The sequence below is a fragment of the Moschus berezovskii genome, chromosome 5 (genome assembly GCF_049115385.1).
Source record: "Moschus berezovskii isolate FMDL1 chromosome 5, NW_MosBer_1.0, whole genome shotgun sequence".
NCBI lineage: Eukaryota > Metazoa > Chordata > Mammalia > Artiodactyla > Moschidae > Moschus > Moschus berezovskii.
Window position 1 is genome coordinate 94,608,016 of NC_142464.1, and position 6,354 is coordinate 94,614,369.

General features: G+C 38.9%; 1 protein-coding gene across 1 annotated transcript in view; it reads right to left on the reverse strand.

Moving 5' to 3' along the window:
* SULT1B1 (sulfotransferase family 1B member 1) overlaps window positions 1-5,140 on the reverse strand; it is a 43,347-nt gene extending 38,207 nt beyond the window's left edge. The window contains exon 1 of the mRNA XM_055434646.2: window positions 5,017-5,140. The gene's annotated coding sequence lies outside the window, so the exon portion shown is untranslated. The remainder of the gene's footprint in view (window positions 1-5,016) is intronic.
* Window positions 5,141-6,354: the final 1,214 nt, after the last annotated feature.

The following is a 6,354-nucleotide window of genomic DNA, read 5'->3' on the forward strand; positions in this document are numbered from 1 at the left end:
TATCCCAGCTCAAAAACAGGCAGGCAAAAGGAATTCCACCTCACTCCCAGAGTGTTTGCCTTTTTATGTGATTCAGACCTTCAACTGACTGGATAAGGCTTGTCCACACTAGGTAGGGTAGTTTGTTTATTCATATAATAATTCAAATGTTAATCTCATCCAGAAAATACACTAACAGGCACACTGATAATAATGTTTGACCAAATATCTGGGTTTCCTGTGTGTCAATCATTCTGACACACAAACTTGACCATCACATACAGCTCATCATTATCTACTTTTTCCACTTCATCTTCACTGAACTTTGCGTATGAAACTGTAGCCTGGCTCTTGCTAATGTGTTTCTCATTTTACAACCCTTCTCTCTGCCCTCAAGGAACATAAACCTCTCAGAAATAGAAGGAAAGGTAGAATGTAGAAATTTTAAGATCCATTATAATCTACTATGCCATTTATTTCTGAGAACTTGTCAATGAATAATGATAGATAATGTATACAACCAGATGAATAGAGTTTGAATTAACAACATAAATTATGTATCTCAGATAAACTTGTATTGCCTCTAGCAAATAATTTTAACTAGACATCAAAGACTGCTGATCGCTGATTGGCAAATTGATACAAATATTTTTATCAGGCAAATATTTTGTAAGTAATTTGGTGATTTGAAAATTGTTGAAACTTGTTAAGCTAACGATTTGTGTAATGGGAACCACAAACAAAATCACTAACATAAAAGCTAGCTGCTATTATATTCACATGCTTTTATAGAGAAAAAGGAATGCTTTAGATTAGGAAAAATATATTGTGTAGCAGCCTTGTGTTTTAGAGATAACTTCTCCACACCCTGCTAGACCCCATTCTCTAGGCTCTTAAAAAAAAGTCTAGAAGAGGGGTTTCCCTGATTGTCCAGTGGTTAAGAATATGCAGGGGACACAGGTTCGATCCTTGGTCTGGAAATATCCCACATGCAGTGGAGCAACTAAGTCCATGTGCCACAACTACCGAGCCCAAGTGCAGCAGCTATCGAAGCTCCAACTCTCTAGAGCCCTTGCTCCCCGACGGGAGAAGCTACTGCAATGAGAAGCCCGCACACCACACTGAAAAGCAGCTCCCACTCTCCGCCCCTAGAGAAAGCCTGCACACAGCAACCAACAACCAGTGCAGCCAAAATAATAAATAATGTTTTAAGAAAAGTCTAGAAGAACAAAATCTGGACATATTTTTCATTTTACATTATAACATATGCATTATTTATCATATTTTATGTCTGACAATTAGTGGATATGCACAAAATAGTGTATTTTTTTTAGTTTTCCCAATAAAAGTTATTATTATATAATGCATTTGTCTAAAAATATACGGCATCTCATGCTAGAAATAAAGGAAAAATAATTTGAATTTTACATCTTCATTACTGCTCCCAGAGTAAAGGATTTGAGGACCTAAGAAGCCTAGAAAAGAGTATCTAAATGAAAGAGCAGTCTCAGCACAGAGTAGAAACAAACAGGTTTAGAGCCAGTAAGACCCTAAAACAAGGATGTGGGTGAGAGCTGTGTGGTCTGGGCATTTTAGAAAATTAAATATTCCATATTATATTTCTGCCTTCATGATGCTTCTTAATTATCCTATCTGTTTGCATCTGTAGTCCCTTGTTAGGTCCAGAAAAAATTCTGGAACATGTCAGCAGCTTCAAGAATGGAACAGATACTGTGGTTGGTCAAAAACTCAACAGAGCTGAGTAGGAGCTGAGTAGGTATACCCCTTACCTAGAATAAGTGAAAGTCACTTAGTTGTGTTCAACTCTTTGTGAACCCAGGGACTCTACAGTCCATGGAATTCTCCAGGCTAGGGTACTGGAGTGGGTAGCCTTTCCCTTCTCCAGAGGATCTTCCCAACCCAGGAATTGAACCCAGGTCTGCTGCATTGCGGGCAGTTTCTTTACCAGCTGAGCCACAAGGGATACCTAGCATAAAGTAGGTGTTAAATGAACTGAATAAATGAATGAATGAATGATGTGACATGTACTTCCCATTCAGAATCTTCTAAGATCTTAGGGATAGTGTTACTTTGGAGTTTGTATATAAGGAATGAGTGAGAGCAGAAATAAACATAATATATTCAGATATTAGATTTGAACTTCACCTACTGAAATAGTTTTCCTTGAAACATTGTATTCTATTAATTCCTTAGCAAATTAAAATTTCCAGATTATGTAAAGGTAAATATCAATTCCAGACTTCATTTGAACACTGGCATATTCTTAATCAATTGAGAAAAATAAATGAGGCTCTCTTTTTTTTTTATTTTTTGGCTCTGGAATTTATCATTTAATAGAAATATAATTCCACTTACCAACTCTTATTAAACACACAGATTGTCATGGGAAAGCAAGTAGGTATTGAGGACACAGATCTATTTTCCATACATTCTGCAACAAACACACAGACAGATTTGTTTCTCACATAGTATGTGTTTAACATTATGTTATACATTTATAATATCATTCCTGGTTCCATTTCACGTCTTAAACTTTTTAGTTTCTTTACTTACTCATTTTAATTTAACTTGTACTACTGTCTTATATTTATATAATTGATTCATAATTGCTATTTTAATATGGTACATAAGCAAGCCCCATGCATTATTGTCATCACTTGAGAGCTTGTATTACAAATGCAGAATCTGAGGCTCCAATCCAGAATCAGAATTTATATTTTAATAAAATCCCCAAGTAACTTACTCACATTTAGAAGAAAATTGGGGAAACATGGTTTTAAACTACTGTTAAGGTACTCTCTAAAAATACAGAGTGCACATAAATGATTTATCAGAATGGTTTTCTAGAAAATAAATTATATTGAGTACTCTTGCCTAGAAAATCCCATGGATGGAGGAGCCTGGTAGGCTGCAGTCTGTGGGGTCGCTAAGGGTCGGACACGACTGAGCGACTTCACTTTCACTTTCACACATTGGAGAAGGCAATGGCAACCCACTTCAGTGTTCTTGCCTGGAGAATCCCAGGGACGGGGGAGCCTGGTGGGCTTCTGTCTATGGGGTCACACAGAGTCGGACACGACTGAAGTGACGCAGCAGCAGCAGCAGCAGCAGTGCTTCATACATATTATCTCCCTGATGATAAGTCTTACTTTCATTTTACAGACTGAGATTAGGAAACAGAGTTGCAGGAAGTCTGCTCAGACACATAGCAAGTGCGGTGTTTCTCAGAAATAGAGTTCAGTTTTCCCAGCTTTGCTTACTTGGTTATACTGCATGGGTAGGCCTGACCAGAGTCAAAAGTGTTCTTGATTTATCTCATTTGGTTAAGAGTGTTCACAGTTTGTAGGGAATTTTTTGTTTGTTTGTTTGACAAAGCAAACTTCCCTCTGACAAAAACTTCAACTTCTCATGCTGCAAAAATGTTGTCAAAGAAGGAGGGATATGAGTAACAACAGGATAGTGACTACATATTAGTCAAATCTGGGAAGTGGGTGTAACCAATTTAAGAACCTTGGAGTAGCAGTTTGGGATTAGCATTGCCTCATCATGACCAGTGGATGATGATGAGTTTAGAACTAAATGAGAAGATAGATTCAGGGGAGAGAGCCCAAAGATATAGGATTGTGCTTTAGTCATGTCTGATTCTTCGCGATCCCAAGGATTGTAGCCCGCCAGACTCCTCTGTCCATGGGATTCTCCAGGCAAGAATTCTGGAATGAGTTGCCAAGCCCTTCTCCAGGGGATCTTCCAACCCAGGGATTGAACACAGGTCTCCCACATTGCAGGTGGATTCTTTACCATCTGAGCCAGCAGGAAAGACAAAGAATTCTGAGGTGGGTAGCCTATCCTTTCTCCAGGGGATCTTCCCAACCCAGGAATTGAACTGGAGTCTCCTGTATTGCAGGCAGATTCTTTATCAGCTGAGCTACCACTATCATTATTGACTAAGATACTTTGGCAGATGGTTGATGAGGGATATTTAGTTAAATTGGTTCCTAGAAGTCTCTTAAATCTTAAAATGACAAAAAATGACAAAAACTTTTAATGTGGTATATAATACAGTCTACACAATACTACAAATCTACCTACTTGAGTGATAAGTTAAAAATTAAAATGTCTAACATTGACTTCAATTCAGTTCAGTCGCTCAGTCATGTCCGACTCTCCGCGACCCCATGAATCACAGCACGCCAGGTCTCCCTGTCCATCACCAACTCCCGGAGTTCACTCAAACTCATGTCCACTGAGTCGGTGATGCCATCCAGCCATCTCATTCTCTCTAGTCCCCGTCTCCTCCCACCCCCAATCCCTCCCAGCATCAGACTCTTTTCCAGTGAGTCAACTTGTCACATGAGGTAACATTAATAGAAAATCCCATGAACAGAGGCGCCTGGCAGGCTACAGTCTATAGAGTCACAAAGAGTTGGATACGACTGACACACACAAACACACAATAGAATAAAAGAGGAAAATAAAAATCATTGCCCCTCTTAGGAGAAACAACTGAAGCATCTGACACTGATATTCTTTTAGTGGGAAAAGAATATTTGCTCCATTTGTTTCACTCTAACAAACTGCAGCTCTACTTAGTCTACATCAAACTCCAGCTAATTAAATATATGAATTAAATAACATGTTCTGTATTCTGGAAAGTACCCTGAAGGATGTGTATGTGCATGTGTGTATATAGGGGTGAAGTAGAGATGTGAGCAGAAAATGAGAGCTTGGAGTGGATTCCATTTTCCCTTATGATCCTACAGTTTGATGAGAAGACCCACAATCCTGGCATGCTTCAGCAGAGTCCCATTGAACCTAGAAAAATGAAAGGGATCACTGAAAAGCTAAGAGAGTCTGCACAATATAAATAACACTGTGTTTCCTGAGGGAAAACTGCGATTAGGCAAAAACAGTCTAACAATAAACATAAGTTCAAAATGGAAATTATTCAAGGAGCTCATTGTGCTGTGGATACATAACAAAAACTCAGAGAAAAGAGATTTAAAAAGAAAACTTTACCCCAGGATTTAATCCCTCTTTTCAGTTTTCATTTTCAGTTGGTGGTGCAGCTGCCTAAGGAATCCTGGGTCCTGGTGGGAGTCCTGACCGGAGGGAAAGACGAGCTCGGGGAGGCTCATTCCAGTCTTTGGGATAAAAAAAAAAAAGAGGAGAAGTTTAAAGATATGATCTGAATGCTGTAGTTAATGACTTCATGGGCAGTTAAGATATACAAATTTGAACTACATACACAGGGGCAGAGCCTGCTGCTTCAACAGCTGGAAGAGGCAGGAAGCCTTGAAAGGAAATGAATCAGGGTGGCAGCCAAAAGTAAGCCAAGTCAGAGATTACCTAGATTTAAAGGTTCAATTGGCTTCAAAGAGAGAAAAGCAAAGGGAAAGAAGCTGAAGGGTCAGTAGGTGGAATCCTGTGGTTTCTCTACAATTTTTAAAGAATATCTTGTAGTAATTTTGATCATGATAAAAAGTCATTGTGTGTGTGTTTTCATCTGAAGAAACATGAGTTCCAACAAAGCTACACAAACATACACTAAAGATACACTTTGAAAAGAGAGTAGAGCTGATGGCTTCAGAATACACTTGTTTTCTGTCACTCTAATCATTTCCACAACCTCTCTCTTTCTCTCTCTCCCTTTTTTTTTTCTTTTTGGTAAGTCACATATATACACAAAGAAAGAGTTTAGTGGGAGAATAATGGCTGATGATGCTGATGCTGGAGGGGCAAGGGTTTACCACATTCTTTTCATGCAGAAAAGAAGGCAGCATTTTTAGAGATCTAGATTCTTTTTGTGATATGTCCAAATATTAAATTTTTAAATATTGGCAATAACTATTAATACATACATGAAACAATGTAAGTATTTCTGTATGGCAGGACATGCCAAGGAATGCAACTGGCAAACTTTGGCAACAAGATGTTAATTTCAGGCAAACCCTACTTCTGATGTGCATGAGTTGACTGACAACCACATTATCAATTAAACTTTTAAGGGAAACACTGACTGAAGGCCCCACCCCAGTCAGACACCATAGTAACCATTAGCTTAATTTACTTTATGACCAGAGGTCCTGATAAGGAACAAGTAACTAACCAGCCACCATCAACAGGAAAAATTTGGGAAAGGTCAAAAGACATCGCATGTCCTATCAACCTCCCAGAATCTTTCTTTCTGGAATCCAACTTGGCTGGGTAATGCGTGCCACACCAGAAGGGACTCTGAGTCAGAAGATTGACCAGTGACAACTTGGCAAGTAATCCCATTACCATAAAACCCAAGACTGTAAACCACAGGGCAGAGCAGTTTTCCTGGGTCCCCTACCCTCCTGCTCTCCAGGATCC